This window comes from Rhinolophus ferrumequinum, chromosome 13 (assembly GCF_004115265.2).
Source record: "Rhinolophus ferrumequinum isolate MPI-CBG mRhiFer1 chromosome 13, mRhiFer1_v1.p, whole genome shotgun sequence".
NCBI classification, from domain to species: domain Eukaryota; kingdom Metazoa; phylum Chordata; class Mammalia; order Chiroptera; family Rhinolophidae; genus Rhinolophus; species Rhinolophus ferrumequinum.
In genome coordinates this window covers 58,211,103-58,235,730 of record NC_046296.1, presented here as the reverse complement: position 1 = coordinate 58,235,730, position 24,628 = coordinate 58,211,103, and the positions used below count along the sequence as shown (strand labels likewise).

Genomic DNA, 24,628 nt, shown 5'->3' with positions numbered 1-24,628 from the left:
GAACTGAATGCCTGCTGCAAAGAACATCAAGAGCTGTGAAGTGGGTGGGTCATTCTGTAACAGTTGACCTTTGAATGCTTATTGTGTGTAAACCACTGTTCTCAATGTTAAATGAATTGTCTCAGTTAATAAAATAACCTTATCAACTGGACACTACGGTACCCCCATTGTACTGATGAGAAAAACTGACGCACAGACTAGGTTCCGTAAAATAAAATATCGATACGCACAGTAAACGTAGAGGCAACAGAAAAGCCTCATCGGTTTCCCCAAAATGCGGCACTCTAAATTCAAGAGAGCAAGCTCCGTTTTAACCTTGGCGCCATAGGGAATTATTAAGTAACTACTGCTGAACCTCAAACACATGGTTAGGGGAGTGTCAAGTTCAGAGACTGGCCCAAGGGTCAATTTTCAAGGGTACCCGGTGTAGCAAACTTGGAAGAGGTGTGGGGGAGGAGGCTGATCCTTCTGAGAACCCCGAGTCCAAACCTAACGAGCGCTTCAAGACTCCGCTGACGGGACAAGTGGGGAAACAGAAACCCACGGAGGAAGAGTGAGTTGCCCAGGGCTAGTTAGAGGCTTCGCTGGTAAAAGAACTCAACTCTTTGGAAAAGCCGGCTCAGAGTTTGGCCTCTCCTAGTCCCTTCTTCCCGGCCAGGTGCCTAACGTCCTGGCTCCTACTCCCGAAAGGGGCCGCAATTTAGTTGCATAAATGGTACGTTCCCGCGCTCAGCGGAGCGATCGCTGCGCCAGCAGTCAAAGGGGATCCCGGCCAAAGTGCCTCGGGATCCCGGAGCGGTCTCAGCGCGGTTATTCACGCCCCTGCGGGCCGTCTGGCCAAGGGCAGCACGGGCTCTGCGAGGATCCAGAGAGAGGAAGGACTCCGGCTCTCGCGTACCTGCTCGGCGGTCCTTCCGCTCGTGAAGTCACCCCGAGCGCGGCAGGCAGAACCTCACCTGTCAGCCAAGGAGGCAGCGGGCTCTAGCGTGACGGTCCTCGGAAGGCGTCACCGGGTCCGGAAGTGCCGGGCCCTCTGACGTCACACGGCCGCGCCGCGCGCAGCTCCGAGGAGCCTACGCCTTTAGGACGCGCGGCGCGCGGCGGGCGGGAAGATGCTTGCCCCTAGTTTGGGGCCTGTGGTCCACATCCGGGAGACCGCCGGGAGGGTGTAACTGTGCTGGAACTTTCTCTTCCCTTTCATCTGACTTTCATCCCTCTCCTATTTCAGTCATCCTTGATCTATTTCCGGCTTTCCTGCCCCCTTCTCCATTTTCCCCCCTTTTTTTTCCCTCGGCCCATTTTTCTCTTTCTCCTTTACTGGTTGCATCTCTTCCTTTACCCACACACACAGGAAAGTTGATTCTCAGTTGCCTTTGTTTATTACCATTAATATAGCCAGCCTCTGCTACTCCGCACTTTAGCCAAATGCTGACGATGTCTATTCCGGAGGTATTTCGAACTTACCACCTGAAGACAAAAGTCACATCCGATTTGTGAACTGTTGCATCCTCAGCGCCTGGCACATAGCAGGTGATCGGTATATATATATGTCCACAAATGCAGTACTGCATATGACATAGTTTTATAGCCAGGGGGAGAGGTAGACACGTAGACCAGCAAATCATCAGTGAATCTCACCGACACTTAGAAAGGAAGACTTGTTCCTTTTGTACTTAACATCTCAGTGGTAGGCACCACCATCCAATCACTTGTTGGAAGTAGACTGGTCATGGAATGATTTCAGGGGACTGTCAACCACATGCAGCACATATAGGGAGGAAGTTGTAGTAGAAGTAGTGTCAGAGCCTTCTGCCCTTTCATGGGCAACGTCATTGAAGAGGAATAGAGGAAAAATGGCTGCATTTCTGATATGGCCCAGATCAACTACGCAGGGATCCTTGAAGACAACTAGAAACTGGCACAATTGTCGGGGACCATTTAGTGGAGGAAAGAGAGTAGTTGAGGACACTTTTCAGAAGAGGTGGAGGGCCCACAATAGCAATGAGAATGAGAGAGAAATGGCTAACACTTAGATTTTTATGATTGGAAAGAATGTTTCTAGTGGATATGATGAGATAGTTAGGAAGACTTGGACTTGTTGATAAAAATATGTTCCCATCTTCCTTATTATTTCATTACACAGAAAGTTGAAACTCTGGGTTTAGACACCCTTTGAACTAGGATATGTAGATTGAAGATTATGTAAAAAGGAACAGGAGGAAGAAAAAGAAAAAAGAAGTAAAGAAATAAGAAAAATAATACTTTTAAGACTTTCAAGGTGATTCACCATGTACTATAATGTAACTGCAACTTCAAATATTTTGTTTTAATCTATCAATATGATCCATTAATCCCCCAATGGAATCATACCGTAAAGAAGCTTTTAGTGGCATTGCAGGATACAATGAAGATGAGGAAAAGATGGGAGATCTTGTTCAACTATCTTTGTAAATTAAAAACAAAGTAGAGATTGGGACTAGCTACAGATGAATATTCCTTTAGAGTATAGTATGTTCCCATTTTATCGTATTCCTCAGAAACGAATTGCTCTGTTCAGCGAGGTTTTTGTGAGCTAACTATACTGCTACAGTACTTTTACACATCATTCCTTCTTATTTTTTTAATGGAGACTTTATATTCTTCAGTAAAATAAGAATGGAATTTTTCATAAATCAAAGTATCTTTCCATCCATCATCCATGTATCCAACTCTTGTAGATTGAATAATGGCCTCCAAAGAGATCCATGTCCTAATTTTTGGAACCTGTGAATATGCTACGTTACTTGATAGAAAGGACTTTGTAGATGTGCTAAGGATCTTGAGATTGGAAGGTTATCCTGGATTATCCAGAAAAGCCCAATGTAATCACAAGGGTCCATCTAAAAGGGAAGCAGGAGGGCCAGAATAAGAGACAATAATGTGACAATGAAAGCAGAGGGAAAGAAAAAAATATGATGGTGGAAGCAACAGACATAGTCCAAGCGAGACTGGGAGATGCTATGCTGCTGTCTTGAAGCTGGAGGAAGGGGCCACAAACCAAGGAATGCAGGCAGCCAGCCAATTGCTGGAGAATGCAAGGAAATGGATTCTCCCATAGACCTTCCAGAAGGAACACAGACCTGTTACCACCGTGACTTTAGTCCAGTGAAGCTGATTTTGGAGTTCTGACCTCCAAAACTGTAAGGTAATAAATTTGTATCATTTTAAGTCACTAAATTTTTGGTAATTTGTTGCAGCAGCAATTGGAAACTGATGTAAAAACTAAAAAAAAAAAAACTTAGATCATTTCTGTTTTACAAACAAGTGAATAGTGTTGGCTAAGTAGATTTCAAGTTTCAGAGTTCTAGCTGTCAAAATACTATGACTTCTCTTCCTTCCACCACCAATGACAGAAGCCCATTTCCCCCTACATTGCATTTCTGTTCTGCTGTTTGCTGAATATTCCTGTTTGATGTGATTTTTTGACAAGTAGTTAATCTTGATTGAAAGCTCATTGACTCAACTTATTTATGTTTTCCTCTAATGTTTAGCTTTCTTTGGGCTTACCATGTGTATTAGTTTTTAAAGTTTTTCATAGTTTAAAAATGCATTATGTTGTGACCTTAAAAATTGCAAAGGAATTCTGTTCTCAGCCCAAACCAATCACAGTAATATATTTGTTTTGTACGCTCATGAGCAGCCTTAATGAGGACCTGGCCTACGATTTAACTCTCTGAATTATCCAAGAGATATTGTTTTCCACGATACTTGGTACCACACAACAAAGGAACTGAAATATCTGCTGTTCTGTTTCTCTGATATTGTGATTTTTCTGTTCAACTTTTGTTTTCTTAGATTTAGATACTTTTAAAAGACTCTTGTGCTTGCCTGTCTTTTCATAATGTAGTTCTTAAAAACCAAAATGTAGTCATCATTAGTATAGAGTTCAAATCCATTCTTAGATCCCATTTTCATTCATCGTTTCCTTTAGAAATCTTAACTGAAATTGACAGAGTTAAATAAAAATTCAAAAGAAATGTTGAATTTCCAATATTATTAAATATCGACTTTTAGTTCTGGTATCATCCATTTTTGTGACATTTCAGAAAGGTCACAGAATCACATTCATTTTTCTTTTTTTTTTGTTTTGTTTTTGTTTTATTCTTATACCCCACCGGTGATAAAACTGAGATATCTACCCTAAAGAGCATCTTGAGGGATTGAGCGATCTATGAACTTTTAGCTACCCACATCTGGCCCTCTCCCTATGTTTGGGAAAATGCCCCACATGATAAGTCTTAACAATATTCTAAGCATTGCACTAGGCTGGGTTCAAGATAAATGACCCCTTGTATTCAAGGGGATGAGGTCATCCCACATAAAACTGTCCTGATATTGTAGATGTACTCATCAAGTGCCATATCGAATAGCATACTGTTAAGAGTCAGAAGAGAGGCAATTTAGAGACCTATAAATTGGGTAAAGAGAGCTTTTGACTGAAAGGGGTTCTTGAGTCCTGCCTTGAAATATTGCTAGTGCTTGCATAAAGAAGAAAGAAACTGGCATTCTAAATGAGATCAATTTAACAAAATGTATACAATAGTTTGAAATGGTATGATCCAGTGGAGAAAAGTTGACTCCAGTTTCTACTCTGCATAATCAAGACTAAATAACACTTTTACCTCAAATATTTTCACTAGGGTTGTGCATAACTTCTACTGAAGAATTGCTCTGAGCTTCTTCATGTCTATTCCAACATCCTTTTCCAAACTTCTGTGCCCTTACATATCTCATGCTCTCTACCTAGAATGTTATTTTCTTTCCTGGTAACCCTATCCCGTTAGCTCAGAGAATTCCTACACAAGTTTCAACACTCAAATATGTCACATTATCCTAACTTTTCTGGGCAGAATTAGGCTCCTGGTCTTGCACGGTAACTTAAACATATCTATAATCTAACACTTACTACCTTTACAGTATGTTCACTTGAGTGTTTTTTGTTTTTCTGCTGGAACATTTACATTTCCAGACATCATATTATTTTAACCTTAAATAATTCAGTATGAATCTCTAAGAGATAAGGACTTTTATGAAAAGAACAACAATACCATTATCACACCTCACAAAACTAATAGTAACTCTTTAACATCTTTTAATAGCCAATTCATGTTCAATTTCTCTAAAATAGATTCAGCTGAGTGCATCGTCATGGTTTCAGTCTGGGGCTTCTAGGGCAACATTAAGTGTTTGCATTTTATCACTGGAGTACCTTAATGTCATTTAATCTCATTGCACATGTCATTTGCCCTCTGGTGGTGGACAACACAGCAAGGACACAATTTAAAATGGAAAATAAAATGTAGGTTAAATAGAATTTCAGCCTTGACCATGAATCACAGCATTGCCTTGGATTTATTAGACAATGTACTCTTTTGAGCCAGTTCATAGCATTCTGGGGGGCAAAATCCATCTTGTCATCAGTAGTCCCAGAAGGACACACAAAGTGCAGTTATTGGTGGAGCAGCTTCCTAGGAATAGGAGCAGGACTCTTCTCATGGGCCTCTCTCTTGAGGGAAATAGACTATTGGCTAATGGTCAAACCAAATGAATTTTTAAGAAACCAACAAACTGGGATATATTTTTTGCTCGTATTATTTCTTTCCCTGGTGAAGGACCTCAATTAGTTTAACATTCCTGGCTTCAACAACCCTAACCTTACTATGCCTTGGGGGGTTGGGGTCAGGGGGAGTAGAGTGACTTAGTTGATTTTTAAATTTTGGAAGAATAAACTATGCATGCTTCACTCATCTCTGCTTCTTGGAGCTAGCTTCCCACAGGGAGTAGGAGGTCTTTGCTCCTCTGTGATATTACCTGGGCAGGTCTTCACCCTGTAGAACATTGCATCTGACTAAGTGGGTAGGACTTAGGGGTTCCCTTTGCAGGCCCTTTTGACTCTCAGACTAGCCGTGGACCCTAATACAGCTTTTATCAAAAATCAAAATGTGTTTTTGGTCTCCATATGCTCTATTCCTAGTCTTATTGCTCAGTTTTTACAGAACCTCGATGGAAACAAAGGGTCTGTTTTCGGGGTCTCCTCAAAATACAAATAACCATAAAATATTATGTTAATGCGCTGCTCTACTCTACTGACTAATCTTTTATATAGAGTTTTATATTGATATTCATAAGTGGGATTAATTTGTGGCTTTCTTCCAATGTTTTTGTTACCAATACTCGACTATCTTCATAAAAAGAATTTAGAAGTTTAATTTCTTTTCATCTTCTATGCTCTAGAACAATTTAAATAGTGTTGGGACTATCAATAATTTATATTTTCCTAAAAATTATCCTCTTAATTCACGTTCTCAAATTTATTTGCTTACAGTTGAGCAAAGTAGTCACTTATGAATCTTTCAGTTTCCTCTGTATTTGTGGTTATTCCATTATTTCCAACTTTGTACTTTTGTGGTATCTCCCACTTCCCCACTTGATCAGATGACCTAAAGGTTTATGTTTATATATTTTAAAGATTTTTTGGATTTAGCAGTTCTTGCATTTGCATAATAGTTTTACATGTTTTTCTTCTTAAATTCATTATTGAATTTTTTATTTATTTATGATTCTTCCCTTGACATTTCCTTGATAATTTTTCCCCTAACTTGAGTCTTATTTATAAATAGAAAATTTCCAGCTATGAATTTTCCTCTTTTGCTTTGTTTGTATTCCATGTTTCTGATGTTCTGATGAGTAAGGTCATTTGATAATAAGCAAGCCAATTTGCCCAGTTGAGAGATCTGTTGTCCTGTGAAAGAGATAATTGAATGATCTATTGTTTGGATAAATATGTTTTCAGAGAGTCTCTTAAGCAATAAAGGTACTTCCAATAATTTCCTGCCCTTCCCACTGAGAGATGTATTTTTGTGCTACATTGATATCAGACTTCGCCATGTGGCTAGTTTTGGACGAGGAAATGTTAACAGATGGCCCATTGTGGGATTCCACCATTGCGGAATTCTGTTATTCCTCTTTTCTCTCTACTCCAAGATCAGTATGTTCCATATCGGGGTTGTTCCTTTGTCCAGGGTCCCAGAATGAAGAAGATGTGGATTAGAGATGGAACCAACAGTACAGGACATGTAATGTGAGCAAGAAATTAATTTTTGTTGTAAACTGCTGAGATTTTTAGGGGGTTGTTTATTATTGCAGCATAAGCTAGCAAAACTGATATAGCATGTATTGAATAAATAAATATAATATGTATATACTATATTCCTTTATATGTACCTTTATATGTACCTTTATATACTACATTATATTTATATATACATATTATATATAAAATATATCATGAATAAGTCAATATGATATAGTAACATCTTTTGAACAAATAATGTATATTTTATGGGACTTGAGATGTAATTTTTGCTAATTATTACAAAAAATTTTAGTTGTATCTTTGTTTCTTTTTACACATTGTGGTCATAATCAAGATTTGTTTGGTGCTGAGTATTTGGTCAAAAACGTTCCTCCATTACAACTTTGTTTCTTTGAGAAAATCTCATTGCTCTATATCCATCAGCTTTGGGACATGGTTCTAAAAATTTACCAATATGTTTGCAATGTTTTAAATTCTGATTTTGTTGCTCCTTAAAACCAGTAGAAATGACCTGTAATCACAGTGACATAATAGATCTTTACAAATATTGTTGGTTACAGAAGAAATTATAGTCTCTTGTAACCATCAGATGTACAAACAATATGAGATATGAAGATTGTTTAAAAAAATTCTTCTAGATAGGGAAAAGAAAATATTCTAATTATTTCTTGAAAACATAGTCATGAAGTCAAGTGGTAAAGATGCATGCATTTTAAGAGTTGTGCCTCTGATTTAGCAAGTAATTGCTTACATAGCAATTACTTTAATATTATGTCTTATAGAACACTATTGGTAGATCTAAGCAAAAACACGAGATGCCAAAAATATTTGAAAATAGTATTTGTAGTTCAATTCCCCTTGCCTTACATTGTCATTATTTTATGTGGCAAAGCTGGCATAAGTGAAAATTTGGTTAATTGTCTAATTTTGTTCTTATAAACTCTAATTCTCTATATGTTAGAACAAATCTGAGTTTTAGTATGCTAATCTCTGAGTAATCAAATATGCTAGGGAAAAATAATATGCCGAGGAACTGCAACTACAGACCATATGATTTGCATTATTAGTACTTTCCATGTAATAATTCTACACATTGTTATCATTAGCAACACTATTTCAATCATGAATATCACCAAGTTCAGAAGAAATCATTTCTGAATTGTCTCTATTAGGCCATGATCAAGAGGAAAAAAATACAAGACCGAGTTTTCCTTTAGTGTTGTATCTGACATTTTTAAATAGACTCATTTTCTGTGGTTTCATGTAACCTATTACATTTGTCACTGGATGGCAAGGAGGCCTGTCTCTCATTAGCACTTCCGCTAGTACTTGAGAAAAATATCCTGGAAGAAAAAAGATTCAATTTTCCTCCCCCGTTTTGGAGGCATTTGATTTTTTTGAGAATTTCAGTGAATATCATCTCTAATTTTAGTTGAATACCCTTCACCATATGATGTTTCGAGATATAACTAACATACTATCCGCCTAGAAATATGTTTCTCTTTGATCCTAAAAATGGCTTTTGATTAAAAAATTGGCTCTCCATTATGTTAAGAGTGAGATAGGATTTAAGTGGCGCTGGGGGAGACTGATCTGTAAAAGACAGAACAAAAGAATAAATCAGAATTAAATCTGTTACGTTTTTATCCACCTCAATTTTTTTCTCTCCTTTATGTGTATCCGAGCCCCAATATTCCCTGAAAACTTCCGCAGATTTGGAATGTGTTTATATTGAATCTCTCTCTCTCTCTCTCTCTCTCTCTCTCTCTCTCTCTCTCTCTCTCTCTCTCTCTCTCTCTCTCTGTTTTGTCTTTGCAAAGAAGTTTTGGAAAATGTTTTTAGCCCAGTTATTTGCTTTGTTCCCTTCCTTTTTCGTCCATCACCAGAGATGTCCTTAGCATCTGTTAGTGACTCTTTATTGGGATGAGCCATTTAAAATGAGACAGAATTCTCCTTGCACCATTCACTAGTGAATATTTCCTAATGTAAGTGCTGAATGATTTTTCTGTTGTGAAAATCAGACTGTGTCACTTCCATGCTTAAAACTGCTCATTGGCTCCCTCTTAAAACTCACACTCCTCTCTCCAGCATACAAGGTCTTCATGACCTGGCCCTAATTTTCCATTCTGGCCTCATCTTCCCCTTCCAGGAGTCTAAACTATCTTGAGATTCTATACAAGCTATATTCTGATCCCTCTGTCTTTGTACATCCTATTTGTGTGGCCTGGGATGTTCATTAACCAGGGAGGCTAATTAATTCTTTTTTATCATTTTGTTTTAGCTCAAATGCTGAACCTTTTCTGTGAAATCTTTCCTGCCTGCCTCAGGCATCCTCTAGAGTCCCCACTCTACTTTGTACACACCTGCTGAAGCAGAGACGGCTAATTTACTGCCAATCCAATATCCATTCTCCCCTCCTTCCCTCATAAAAGATTCCCGATTTCATTTGGAGTGGCAGTGTGCCCAGTTCCCAAACTTCTTGTGACCAAGTGATCAATCTATGGTCAATGAAATACAAATAGATTCTGAGTAGGACTTCCAAGAAATCTTTCCAAAGAAGAACAGATAGCTGGCACTGGCCCTTTCTTTCTTTATATGTGGACTGGAATGTGGATGTGTTGACTGGAGCTCCAGCATCCATCTTGGACCATGAGGCTCCCTTGAGCATGAACACCATTAGAGATGTTGGATTCAGAGATGGTGGGGCAGAAAGAAGGAAAAATCTGAGATTGACGCTGTGAGGCTGCCTTAACAGCCTTGGACTATGTACCTCTGAACTTCTTTTACTTGAGAGATAGAGGTTTATTTATTGTGCTTCACCTACCATTACCTAGATTTTCTCTTACATGCTAATATTGATTAACACATATCCATTTTAGCAATTACCAAAATGTATAATATTGGTCTGTTTTCAAATATATCTTTCCCACTGTATTATTTCCCAGTAGGAGAGCTGGGGTTACTGTGTTGTATTATAAAGTAATATAAGTATCATGCTGAGTCCTGCCAGGGCATGACTCTTGGATTGGTGGTGGGGTGAGATTAGCATAGGGCCTTCCCAAAAGTTCATTCTTGGTGCCTAACATATAGATAAGAGTTTGCACATTAGGTCAGAACAACTGAAAGGAGAACTCAGTTGATAAAAGAAATACCTGGGCCTTTCTTACCCTCTCTGAACCTGAATGATGACAAGTCTATGTTTGTATAAGGACACTTTCAGTAAGGGGTATTCAAGTTTGCCTTTTTTTTTCCTGGATTAATATGGGGACCTAAACTGACTGGAACATAGTAGATCACAAAGTGAGAATGAGTAAGTCATAGCTTATAAGTCAATCTATTCTAGAGGTGTGCTGCTCTCTGTGTATTGTAAGTGTTTAGTCACATCTAAGCCTTATTCAGGAGAGCCAGGGCAAGAGCCTGTTTCTGTCTTGGGCCTGAGGGTATGGAGAGTCCTTCTAAAATCAGCATGGTGATAACTATAAAGATCAACCAAAGACCACAAGAGTAAGGGAGAACTCAGGAGGAAAGAGTGAGGAAAGAGTGAGTCAGGGGGCCAGCCACCTTTTGCACCAGGATTGCCTGCTTCCAATGCAAGATCCTCCATTAAGGAATACTAAATTTTTCTTCAGTTATGGACACGTATGATGTTAGTTCTAGAAAGGCACATAAAGGTCATTTAGCCCAACCATCTCATTTTACAGATATGAAACTAACAGAGATCCACAGAGGTTACATGAACTCACCTGTCAGTGGCAGAGCCAATTCAATGTTCTTTCCACTATGCGATATCAATACCAGCTTATTGAACAAATCAATTTTCAATGAAGTAAAATACATTTAAAAATTGTGTGTTTGTGAATTTTTTTTTAAAGATTTTATTGGGGAAGGGGAACAGGACTTTATTAGGGAACAATGTGTACTTCCAGGACTTTTTTCCAAGTCAAGTTGTTGTCCTTTCAGTCTTAGTTGTGGAGGGCACAGTTCAGGTCCAGGTCCAGTTGCCGTTACTAGTTCAGGGGGCGGAGCCCACCATCCCTTGCGGGAGTGGAACCAGCAACCTTGTGGTTAAGAGGGCGCGCTCCAACCAACTGAGCCATTCAGGAGCTCAGTGGCAGCTCAGCGGCAGCTCAGCTCAAGGTGCCAAGTTCAATTTTTTTTTTTTTTTTTTTTAGTTGCAGGGGGCGGAGCCCACAATCCCTTGCGGGACTCGAGTTGAACTGACAACCTTGTGGTTGGGAGCCCACTGGCCCTTGTGGGAATCGAACCGGCAGCCTTCGGAATTAGGAGCATGGAGCTCTAACCGCCTGAGCCACTGGGCCGGCCCTGTTTGTGAATTTTTATGGAGAAGAAATCTTGTTCTTTTTTTTTTTTAGATCAAATTTACAAGGGCATCCATGAACTATGGCATAAATAGTGAATGTTGGGAGGATAGCAGTTTTCATGACACCTTCACCTGTTTTTCCAAGTTCTTGTGAATGGAATTCCAATAAGTAAGTCCCTCCCACCCCCAACTCCATCAACCCACTGGTTTTCTCCTGAAGGAAAGTAGCTTTTATTCTCACTGAAAACTTTTTTTGATATATCAGCTTATTCGTACTTAAGGCTTTGATGAGAAAATACCTTTACTATGGTAGGTGCTCAGTTCAGAGGCATCTGGATTTTCTGTATCTGATTCTACCTGAATAGAGATGAAAGTTTGTTTTTATCACCACGATTGCATTAAAGGGCCCAGTGCTCTTCAGTCAATTCTGATATTTTGTTGTTCTTCATAAGTGTTTGCTCAGTTCAGAGTGACAATTTGCACTTGGAAATCCTCTCATCACTATTATTTCTGACCTATGTTGATTCTGAATATTATGTTCATTTCCAAAGTGATGCTTTTTCTTGACTTATTTGATGTTTTATGCATCAAGCTTCCTTTACTCAAAGTAGTTAACACAATAAAATTTCCAAATGTTAACAACATTGAGTGAATGAATAAACAACAGCATTTTGAAAGAAAGGTATTGACTCTTAAGTGCCGCTCCAGGTAGAGAAGCTAAGTCGCAGCTCATCTTGACTGGGTCATTGGTGTCTCAGATCTGCTCCATGACTTTGAAATAACGTTTGTGGTATGATGCTGATGAAATAATAGCTAATCCAGTTTTGTTTCTGGTGTGTCCTTCTGGCCCTTCTCCCACCTAGTCAAGTGGGCATTCCACATTCCATGCAGCAAGGTAAGAAAGAGCAGAAAACAGAAAGAAGGCAATCCTTGCTTTTGTGTTTCAAGACTCTAAGCCTCAATGAAAAGGGAGGAAATCAGTGACTGGACTCTAGATTGGAAGACTACGTGGTAAGACAAAACTTCGGGATGGTCCTTAGGCTGGGAGTGTTGAAAGAGAAAGGCAGAAGATACAAATAATTGGGAAAGACTTTGGTGGAACAGGGATGCACCTGGAAAGGAAGAGAGATGGCATGGCACCTGGAGATCATTTGGTATCCCATTTGAACAAGCAACCAAGGTATGCACTACCCACAAGCCATAAAGGAGCAAGCCAGTGCCCACAGGCAATGAGTCTCTTTTTGAGTATCCCCTGGGTTGAGGAGCTATGCCACTTGCTCTTGGGGTTAGCTTCTTAATGCAAAATTCCTTTGCAGTGGTCAACATGGCACCCATGGCCCCTTAATAGAAGTAGTGATGACCTTCTCTTCAGAGCTTTTGATTGGGCACTACCCAGCCACCCTGTGGGGAAACACCTCTGACTTGATGTCCTAGGACATCCATAATTCCTCTAAAGGAAGACCATGTTTTGGTCTGTAACTCCCATGGTGAGTGAGAGCAAAAGTCTTGTGACCTTGGCTTTAGGGTGAACTGAACAGAATCAGCTCAAGATCCCTACCACATCTTGGACCGTGATAAAGCATACCTCAGTTGTCTGACTGTGTTGGGAAGTTTTTAGGGAGTTGCAAATAGGAGTCTGGGTTTTTGTTTGCAAGTCTGAGTGGCAGAAAGAAAGGTCCTAGAAGCAGGCTGTTGAAAGTCAAACTGTCATAAATTGGCAGGGGGAGGGTGGTCACCTGTGCCCACCCATAGCACTTTCGTGGGGCATCAACTTTAACTTTGCCCCTTTTCTTTTTTCATTCTGTGGCCATGGCTGATCTAACTAGAGACCACCCCTGCTTTCTTTTCTCCCATTATACTTAGCGCGTTACTCATGGGAAGGTTATCCAAGACATGGCAATGCGCAAAAGACATTGATGTGTGTCCTTTCCATGGAGTGCTGGATGTCACCTAGTGTACACTTGGGCTGTTGTCTGGTTGTGGACAGGTGTACTCCTTTCACTGGTTTTTCTGGGAATTTCCTGTAGGAGTGAAGGTAACTTGTGAAAAACTGATGTAGCACGTATGATCATTGTCCACAGTAACTAATACAAATGATTTTTGTCTGGTAGATGTAAAATTGATTTCTTTCTGTAGAAAAGAAAAGCCTAAACATTAATATCTTGTTGAGCTTTAGAATGTTAATCAGTTTTACATCTATTAGCAAGTCGATTTCAACCTCCAAAAGGTATTTCAGAAATACCAACTCCATGTGTATGTATTTATTATACATATATATTTGAACAATGCGTATTCAAATTTTCCTTTGAGCTTGTCTTAATATCTTACTGTTCCCTTACTAATTAATAATTTGAGTAAAATAAAATGAATAAAATCTTTGACTTACATTCATTTTGGATTAGCATGAGTCTTATTTTAACATTTTGAACTTACACTTTAAGAGGATAACTTCTTAAGATGACGCTGACTTCTTGAGATGATTCTCTGACAGTTTTCTCCTTGTTTACCTCATTTGGAAGTTGCCTTCTGTTCTAGAAAACAAAATTCTTTCCATCGCTCTAAGTAGTCATAACATTAGATGTAAATGTGGCTCACCGCTGGGAGTACTAACTTCTCTGAATCATGGGACATTTTTGTTCAATAAAATGACTACCCGGTTGGTTTAGTCTTGAAGGACAAGGTGTACTTGTAAACCTAATCAAACATTTTGTCCAGATTCTTATGTACAGAGCGGCTGCACATTAGCAAATGTTGATGGAATTAGCGTTATTATGAGAACAGACAAAAACCATCACTTCCTTCTTGCAATAATTATTGCTGAGCTGAGGACCATAAACCGCATTAGAGTTTTTTCCAGATATGATGAAACAGGGATCATCCAGGGTAGAAAAATAGTGATAAGCCAAGTATTGGTGATTCTGAGGATTGAAATGACCAAGAAATGAGGAAAGGTTTTACTGCTTGGGCAGAAAATTATAAAGGGAGCAGTGGAAGATAAGACAAATTAAGGCCTTTGACATTTGTTTCGGTTTCTTTGTTTTAGATGTTCCCCCTCCCTCCCCACTTGGTTCTTAGGAATTCTTACTGATTTAGTTTGCTTTTTGAATGTGTAGGATACTGATATACTTTTAAAAGTGAAAGAAGTTTCAATCCCTTTCATATCTTTTACATTCCATTCCCCTACTCCGAACTAGAGACAGACTTTATTGTTTTCTGGTTAATCTATCCTGTATTTCTTTTTTTGTAATGATAAATAGATCTGTTTTCTTATTTTCCTTTCATGCTTTCACAGAGGTAGTCTAACATAAATACTCTTTAGCGCTTTGCTTTTTTCACTTAATAATATCTCCTAGAAGGAACTCCCAATAGCCCACAGATCATTCTCATTCTTTTTCACAGCTGTATAGTACTCCATTGTGTGTGTGCACCATCGTTCATTCAGTCAACCTCCTATGCTTGAATATGTAGGTAGTTTCCAAAATGTCTTAACTATAAATGATGTTACCATGAATAGCTTTGGGCATATGGATTTTTTTATTGTTGGAGTTGTATCCTCTGGGTAAATTTCTAGCAAGGGGATTGCTGGGTTGAAAATCAAGGACATATATAGTTTTGTGAGATATTACCAAATTCCCCTCCATATGGGGTTTTTCCCGTTTTGCAGTTCCACCAGCGCTGTATGAAACTATTTCCCACAGCCTTGCCAACAGAGTATATTGTCACACTTGCATTTTTTTTCAACATTATTCTGGAGTCCTAGCCACTTTATTTTTTTTAAAGGTTTTTATAATGTTTATAAAAATATAGTTAGCATTCAATATTATGTTAGTTTCAGGTGCACACAATAGTTATTCAACATTTCTGTACCTAAAGAAGTGATCACCGTGACAAGTCCTGCAACCATCTGACACCGTACCACGCTATCACAATATTATTGACTATATTCCCTATGCTGTACATTATATCCCCATGACTTATTTGTTTTTTTACCTGGAAATGTTGACCAATTGATTATATTCCCTATGCTTTACTTTAAATCCTCATGATAATTTCGTAACTACCAATTTGCATTTCTTAATCCCTTCACCTTTTTTACCCTGACCCCAACCCCCCTCCCATCTATCACCCTGATAAATCTAGTACCCATCTGACACCATATGTAGCTATTACAATATTATTGACTATATCCCTTATGCTATACTGTACATCCCCATGACTACTGTGTAACAACAAATTTGCACTTCTTAATCCCTTCTCTTTTTCACCCACCACCCCAACCCCCATCGCATCTTGTAACCATCAAAATGTTTTTTGTATCTATAAGTCTGTTTCTGTTTTGTTTATTTTGCTCTTCAGATTCCACATATAAGTGAAATCACATTGCATCTGTCTTTCTCTGTCTGACATACTCCACTCAGCACAACACCCTCCAGGTCGATCCATGTTGCCGCAGATGGCAAGAACCCATTCCCTTCTCTGGCAAAGCAATATTCCATTGTATGTATGTACCACCTCCTCTTTATCCATTCGTCTATCGAAGGACACCAAGGCTGCCTCCACATCTTGGCCATTGTAAACGATACTGCAATGAACATATGGATGCACACATCCCCTTGAAGTAGTGTTTTGGGTTTCTTTGGATAAATACCAGAAGTGGGATTACTGGGTCCTTCTTTGTCTCTTGTTATAGCCTTTGTTTTAAAGTTGATTTTGTCTGGTATAAGTATTGCTACCCTAGCTTTTTTTGTTTTTTAATTTCCATTTCTCAAAATATCTTTTTCTATCCTTTTACTTTCCATTTATGTGTGTCTTTCAATCTGAAGTGATTCTCTTGTAGGCAGCACCTGTAAAGGTTTTGTTTTGTTATCCATTCAGCACTTCTATGTCTTTTGATTGGACTTACACTGAAAGCAATTGTTGATAGACATGTAGCTATTGTCATTTTATTATTCATAATTTTGATCTTTTTTTTCCATCTTAAAGAGGTCCCTTTAACATTCCTTGCAATATTGGTTTGGTGGTGATGAACTCCTTTAGCTTTTTCTTGTTTGGGAAGCTCTTTGTCCTTTAATTCTAAATGATAGCTTTGCTGGGTTAGAGTAATCTTGCTTGTAAGTCCTTGCTTTTCATCACATTGAATATTTTATTCCAATCCCTTCTGGCCTACAAAGTTTCTGTTGATAAATCAGCTGACAATTTTATGGGAGCTCCCTATAGGTTACTAGTTGCCTTTCTCTTGCTGCTTTTAGGATTCTCTCTTTGTTTTTTTTTCCTTTAACATTTTAATTATACTGTGTCTTGCTGTGGGCCTGTTGGATTCACCTTGTCTGAGACTCTCTGTGCTTCCTGGACTTGTATGTCTGTTTCCTTCCCTAGGTTAGGAAAGTTTTCAGTCATTGTTTCTTCAGATAGCTTCTCAGTCCCTTGCTTTCTCTTTTCTCCTTCTGGTACCCCTGTGATGTGAATGTTGTTATGCTTGGTGTTGTCCCAGAGGTCTCTTAAATTATCCTATTTTTTTTTAATTCTTTTTGCTTTTTGCTGTTTCAATTGGGTGTTTTCTGCTACCTTTTCTTCCAAATTACTGATTTAATACTCTGCTTCATTTAGTCTGCTAATGATTCCTTCTAGTGTGTTCTTCATTTCAGTTATTCTCAGTTATTCAGTTATTCACTTCTGATGGGTTCTTTTTTATGGTTTCTATGTCCTTTTTTATGCTTGCTATTTCTTTGTTCTTAATTCTCACTAAGTTCCTTGAGCATCCTTATAACCATTGTTTTGAACTCTGTATCTGGTAGGTTGCTTGCCTCCATTTTATTTAGTTCTTTTTCTGAAGTTTTCTCCTGTTCTTTCATTTGGGATACGTTTCTTTGTTTCCTCATTTTGGGTGCCTCTTTGTGTTTGTTTCTATGTATTAGGTAGGGCTGCTATGTCTCCCAGTCTTGCCAGGTGGACTTATGTAGTAGGGGTCCTCTGGGGCTCAGTGGCACCTGGTTACCTGAGCCGGGTGCTCCAGGAGTGTCCCTTTTGTGGATTGTTTTGAACTCCACAAAAGGTTCCCATCCTCCACACTTGCTTTTTTGCCATTCTGTTGCCTAAGAAATGGTATTTCAATGTAGTGTTAACTTGCATTTTTCTTATTATGAGTGAGGATAAACATCTTTTCATGTGCTTTAGGACCATTTTTATATCTCTTTTTTTGTGAATTGTCTGTGTTTTGCCCATTTTTATAAGGGCAATGGTAAAGCATGTGGTCTTTTTTTCTCCTCAAATTTAAAAGTTCTTTAGAATTAGAGATATTAGCTCTTTATCTGTAATACTTGTTACAAATATTTTCTCCTAGTTTTATTGCCTCTGGATTTTGAGTTACAGTAGTAAGTTTTATTCTACATTGAAGTTAAAGTGGAATTCACCTGTGTTTTTTTCCAGTACTTACGTGTTTCATTAAGCTGACTTTAGTATTCATTTAATTCCCAGTTTTTCTTCTTCTGAAGATTCTTTACCTTTTTGTCAAGTCAGTTACTCATTTTTAAAAAGAACTTAAAATATTGTATCCAGCAATTACAGTGGTGTTTACCAGGAGGGTCATTCAGATGACTGAGTCAAACATGATAGACACAGAAGTACGCTCACCTCTTCAGCCCTTGAAGAAGACAATATAGTTTAGCTACCCAGTTCCTAAACCCATTGTCTTACAACATGTCAATACTTTTGGTAATTTGCTTTTGGCTTATCATCCTTGTTTCTTTTAAAGCTCTTAAAAAAGGAAATGGTGTGTTCTAACTTTTTCTAAAAGCTTCTTTCTCTGTTTGCTTAAAATACAATAAAATATAGGTTACTTAGCTGAATCCATACATTTTTAAAGGAAAGACCTTAAACAAAGGCAAACTTAATTTGAAAATATGGTGCTTGAATTCTTTACATGATTAGTAAATGTTAAGACAATTCAAAATGTCCTCAACATATGAACCCAAATAGAGCATAATATTCAGAATTAAAAATATTTGTTTGAGAAGTGAAATCCAAAGAATATTATTAAGTTAGAAGTGTTTAAATAGTCCTTATCAATGCACAAATGTATTTCATTAGATTATCAACTTTTAGACAGTACCTATACTACTTTCTCTGTGATCTAGAATTAACAAGACGTAGTAGTCCACATTCATTATATACATAGCTGTTTTATATATATATATATATATGCCAGGATTTCACATGGTAGTATTTCCACTTATTAGCAATATTATAGAAGAAAACAAAACTTAGATTTTTGGGAAAGTCTCTCTTTTTAGTCTCAATATATGTTCCTGGACCAAATCGAGTGCAACTGTTGTTCCTGGCAGTTGGAGATTTTGAATTCAACTCCACAGACATTTCTCTGAGCACTTTTATATATAACTGCAAAATATTTTACACAGGCTCCATCCAAGAAAAGCTTAGTTTTCTATCAATTGATTTTTGGGTCTCCTACGCCCCAAACTTCATCATAAATTCTCTTATATTCTGGATTGGGTAAAAGGTTTTAGATGAGCTGTTGGTTCAAAGAGAAAGGTGCTAGAATTTTTACCAGACCAAACATAACCTTCCCTGCCAAAGGCACATTTTGAAAATCATTGTAATTCTTGATGATGAAGTGTGGGAATCTGAAAAGAAGCGTTGCTTAAAAAAGCAAAAGAAAAAAATTTCCCCACAACATCCTCCTAAAATTGACAACCTATAAAGTGTGCTGCTCCTTCATTTCCTCATTGACTCACTTCCTTGTTCCCAGCAGCTGTGTGGTCTCTGCAGCTAGCAGCACACAGAGTGCTTAATCAGCAGAGATGGACAGAAAGAATAGTCCAACAGCAATAGACAGGACATGAGGACATGTTGGCAAATTTCTTCGATCTGAAGTGGTTTCAATGATGGTCTGATCCTATATTGTTTAAATATATTTTAATATGCAATAATACCCATGAAAGTCTTTTGTTCCTAGGTGAGAAAGTTGTCTTCGTAATTGGCTATAAATACTGCAGGAAGCTCAGGCAGCCGTCAGATTATTATTAAATTAATTCTAACAATGGGAACTATTTGAGGGCCAAAATTATGGATAATATCAAAGGAAACTCAGTACATCAAAACTACATAGTGTTTCATGTGAAATATCTCCGGAAAATTTTAAGCTCCCTTTTTTGCTCTGGCTCATGGTGGGTTTTGGATTGCTTTCACAGACATGGCTCCTGTCTGAAGCTCACAGCAGTCTTGTGAGACAAGTGGCTCAGAAAGTGTCTGTGTCCTCGGAAGGGAGAGAAAGCTGAACCTTTGAAGGGTTAACGGGCCTTCGTAAGGTTTTCAGCATTTTTGGCAGGGTCCAGACTGAAATACAGACCCCTGAACTTTTCACCCAGTGCTCTTTCCTACTATAACGTGGGAAGAAAATAAGACTTAAAGCACAGGAAGAAAAAGGGAAATGAGTTTAATTTCATAGGTTGTTACAAATGATAGGTTTATATTAAAATATTTTTAAATGTAATAAATTTGATGAACATCGGAACAGATTTCTTAGGGGAGGGATGTCTTAATTTTTTAAATATTCAAATATAAGGTGAAAGTAAGCTTTGTGGAATGACAAAGCCCTTAGGGGGAATAAATAGTAACATAGTCTCTATTGGTTAGGTGGGTCTATTTTCACCTTCCTGGAGAGACCCTTAGCATATCTCCCCACAAGCAGTGAAATCACCAGTCCTTTCAGACTTTGCTGGGAGTTCTCCTAGAAGAGGCATTTCTCGCTCTCTCTTTTTCTGGTGATAATGAACTTGGTTTTTATTGAGCTGAGGTTTTATAAAGGAGGAAAACCTTTTTAGAGGTTTTATTAGAACGAAGCATATTACCCTTATTGTAGAGACTAGTAGCAATTAAAAAACCAGAATAAAGGCAAAGACAAAAAGAAAAATTGAACTTTTTTAAAAATAAACAGCATAAGCACCCTACATACTAAAATTGTACACATCAAGTATTGGTCTGATCTTATACCAATCTATTTACAATTAAAATCACCATGGTTTTCTTACCGAGGTTAAACATGCCCAGAAAATTGTTATTCAAAGTATATGCTCCTTTAAAATAAACTCTTAAGAGAGCTCAAATCCTCAACAAACAATAAAAAGACCTTTTACCAACCACAGATTATGATAAAGCCAAATTTATTTAAGGAAAAATAGATTTGAACACTTCTTTTTTTCCAGTTGACAAACTTTGAGAGATGTTGCTATTCAATGTGGCACACATGTTAACAAAATCTTTTCGCTGACAGGGCATTATATTGAAATATCCTCACATACCTCAACTTCCATATATAAAAATCCTCCGTTGGCATTAATGCTACTGTATCCTCTTGAATTTAGATTCAATTATCAGCAAACCTAAATTAAATGTAGCCACAACTTTAAAATAGTTGCATTAAAAAGAGAAGTAGTTAAAGCTCTCAGAAACATGACCAGTTACAATGACCAATTATATCTAACATGCTATAGGAAGTTTAATACTATTTTAAACATTACATTTAAACTAATAAACAGTTTCATTTTGCCATTGAAATTAATAACGGTGCTTCACATCTAAATAGGTGTGGAGGTTTATTTTCCGACTTCAAACTGCCTAAGTGCCTCCTTCCTCCATTTTTCCGTCTCATATTAACAGATTCTCAGGGGTACAGTGATCATGTGGTAACCCCCATCATGGAACCAACCTTGAAAAGGCTCCAAATTAAATATCCTCAGCAGCTTTATTCCAGTCATAGTACAAAGGAATCAGGTTATCACACCGGATTTTTCAAATTTGCAGATGGTGCTTAATTTGCCTGTTTGCTAGGAAAGATGAGAGGAAAACTGTCATCCACCATAATTAAGGTAACAGTGACTTGGAAAACACTATATTATAAAGCAACATTTCACCAGTTGGTCTCACTGCTGATGTTTAAGTGACATCAGTAAATCTTTCACATTAGTGAAATGTAAGTTGAAATTTTCTCTAAAAGAGTGAAAATAAGCACAGTTCTCTCAGGCACAGATAGAATGGTTTTTCCTTACACCCTGCGCATTGGGGGAGAAGAGATAATTATTAACCTACAGTGGGAATAGCTATACTTGATTCATTGCATTTTCTGGCCCAGTATCCGTGCATTTGGGGGCACAGTTAGCTCTGAAAATATCCAAGCAGCGTAGGGAGAACAATTAAGGTATTATACAGTACTGACCATCTAAGCCTGGATATGAAAACAACTTCAGTATGGAGACATTTCAAAATACCTCTGCAGCAAGAGGACAAGCGATTTCAACTGAGTAGCCGTTGAAGATCAGAGATCTGATTGCATTGACTAGTCATTGAATTATTGCCTAGTCTTCCAGAAGGATGCCTGCCACCAATGTGCTCGAAGGCACCAGAACTTAGTGTGAATGTAAATAAAGAACTGAACGTCTGGGGATGGGGAAAGCAATAATGAAACACAGTTTGCCAGTCTCTAGTCCTTTATGGCTAAATATTAACTGATCAAAGAATTAAGGTCAGAATAGAAGCGAGCCTCAAATGCTGCTCTTTCCAGTTTGCATTTTTAAAAGCCCAACTTTTATAACTGTCATTGATGATTTCTGGAAATTACATTTGATTCGTTTTTATAAAAACCCTGTATTCACAAGGCGCTTGGTGCTGTTCACAGAGGGTCCAAGTCATTTAAATACAGCCTCACCGAGTTGCTGGGTATTTGAAAATAAATGGCTATCCATTTCTTAACTGCCCCTTAAATTGGAAATTGTAATGACATGAGTCTCCAAGGCTAGCTCTGTGTGTTTTATTGATTCTTTTTGTTGCTCTTCATCACAGATGGAATTTTTCACTGGTAATTCCTCAGAACTAAATCCATTCGTCCGGAATTCAGAGCAGTGAAAATAAATTTCACGCCATTGAGTAGGAAACAAAAAGAAAAAGGAGCGGGAGGGACCTGAGCACACGCCAGGAGGGCCAGCTCAACTGGTGCTGGATTTTGCAAAGGTTGGCTCATTATAACCTGTACAACACAGTCCTTTGGGATCTTCAGCTCTTCCAACTTCATTTTGTCGGTGAGAGGTCTGCCAGAGAACAACCACCGCCAAGCACTCCTTCTGCCGGGCGGGGCCGCCTCTTCAGGTGGCGTTACTATCGATATATCTGTGCACAGACCACGAGTTTGAGGTCTTTGCCCATGGAAAGGCACAAACGGAGCTGATATTCGTATCCAGAATTGGTAGGTGGCTCAGGGACATCCAGAGTCTCCGTGTCGCTCTTTTCCTCTGTCGTGTTGCTTGGTGGTGCCAAGCAATAGCGTGGACGCTGGTATCCGTGTCCCAGTTCCTCGTGGCACTCTGTAAGCGCACCACGTGGTAAGGTGACGTTTGCACCATCAGTGATCCTTTGTGCCAGTTCAAGATCACTCAAAAGCATGTGCTGCAGGCTTCAGGGATCTCAAATCTTTTCATGGCCTTCAAAAGCTGGCGCAGTGTCCCAAAATTCATCCCTCTGGTTGAGCAGTTGTCCATCTGTCATGGGATAATCGCTTTTCCGTTGGGGTTTCTCCTTTTTCAAAGGCTGGTTACGACCTAAAGCAACTCCAGTGCCCTCTGAGTTCCCGTTGAGGCTGCGGGAGGAGCCTTGCAGGGCGCACACACCCTCCCCTGGGGGCTCCCAGCGCGCTGTCCTCCACCTCCCAGCGCAGGTCCAGGCCCACCGCCGCCTCAGCCTCCTCAGGTGCTGCGGAGCTGGGGACAAGAGCGGGGGTCCACTCGCAGACCCCGGCCCAGCCTCCAACCCCCTCGCCGCTCCACCCACCGCCTTGGCTAGGCCGCTTCCTCCGCGCCCATTTCTACCGCAGCCCCTGGGCCGACCCCTGCGGGCCTGGCCCACGCGCCTCCCTCGCCTCTGGCTCTGATCTGTCAGGCCGGGACTGACACATCTCCCTCGCACAGAAGCGTCCGCCTCACCCCGCCACAGGCCCGCACACCCGCGTCTCCGCGAGCCCCGCACCCTCCTGCGCCGCCCGCCACGCAGCTCCATCGGCCCGCGCCCCACGGCGCCCCCCTCGAGGAGGCATTTCTCCTCCTTACTTTGCACCAAGTGGCTTGGTGGCAGTGCCCCGGATAGCCAGTACGGCTTTCTGCTTACCAGGAAATTTCAGAAACCTCTCTCTGGGGCTTTAGTTGCAGGCCAGGGGAGAGGAGATGTTGAGAATAAAAGAAGGACTAGATGGGACTCAGGAGGCATCATTGGCTGGTATCATTGTCTGAAAATTTCCTGACTCAGATCCTGGCCTAACACCATCATACACTGTGGGGTAGAAATCACTTTCCAAAGCTCAGATCGAGTATACATTTTTATTCTTGGAGAGAAAACTAACGGGTAGAAGAAGTTTCCTAGGGCTGCAAATGACAGTCCTTTGCATGGCTGTGCTTTCTGTCTCTTGCCAGACACGCTAGGGCATGTGAGTCTTGAAATGCAGAATAAAATCCCCATTCTTGTTTCTTGGCTCCTAAAAATTACTCTAGAAATGCAGTCTCTCGTTCATTTGGTTACATATGTGCAAAATGCTTAAAGCACATGTGTGAATGGCAGTTAAATCAGCACTTTAAAAAATGGTTTCGGATAGTAAATCTCTTGAATCTTGATGAGGTGATTAAACCATAGTCCAAGGAGTTCTTTGCAAATCCCACTTGAATTTCATAGCATGATGATCTGTGTTAACAGAGCTGTTAAAATGCAAGTTACTAAGAGTAAAGCCTGGTGAGAGAAGCTATGCCAAGTCGAGGCACTCTTCCTTTGGGTCCCTCAAAGTTAAAAGAGCTTTGCATTTCCCCTGTGGCTGGGGCTGGGGCTGCAGCCAGGGCCAGTGTTGACACATAAAGCAAACTCTTTTAGATCACAGAAGGGGCTTTAGGAAGCTAAGTGTAAACCTAATAATGATTGGAAGAAATCTTATTTACAATAAATCAAGACTTATCAGTACAAATTTGACCAAGTTATTGAACTTCTTTCTTGAGCAACCTCATACTCTTTCCCTCCCACCCCATATCTGTACCCTCTCTGAATTCTGCTGGCTGCAAAGTGTATGCACTGATGCATACCGTTAGGTCTACAACCCCGTCTAACGGTTCATCCCATTTACAAAAGTC

General features: G+C 39.3%; 1 protein-coding gene and 1 pseudogene across 3 annotated transcripts in view; both read right to left on the bottom strand.

Moving 5' to 3' along the window:
* The window catches only part of LDAH (lipid droplet associated hydrolase), a 90,203-nt gene extending 89,167 nt beyond the window's left edge, over positions 1-1,036 (bottom strand). For 2 of the 3 annotated variants that reach the window (XR_004424822.1, XM_033124818.1), the window contains exon 1: positions 899-1,036. The gene's annotated coding sequence lies outside the window, so the exon portion shown is untranslated. The remainder of the gene's footprint in view (positions 1-898) is intronic. The other variant, XM_033124820.1, reaches the window with a different exon arrangement.
* LOC117032820 (ubiquitin domain-containing protein 2-like) lies at positions 678-23,516 on the bottom strand (annotated as a pseudogene).
* Between the last annotated feature and the right edge of the window lie 1,112 nt (positions 23,517-24,628).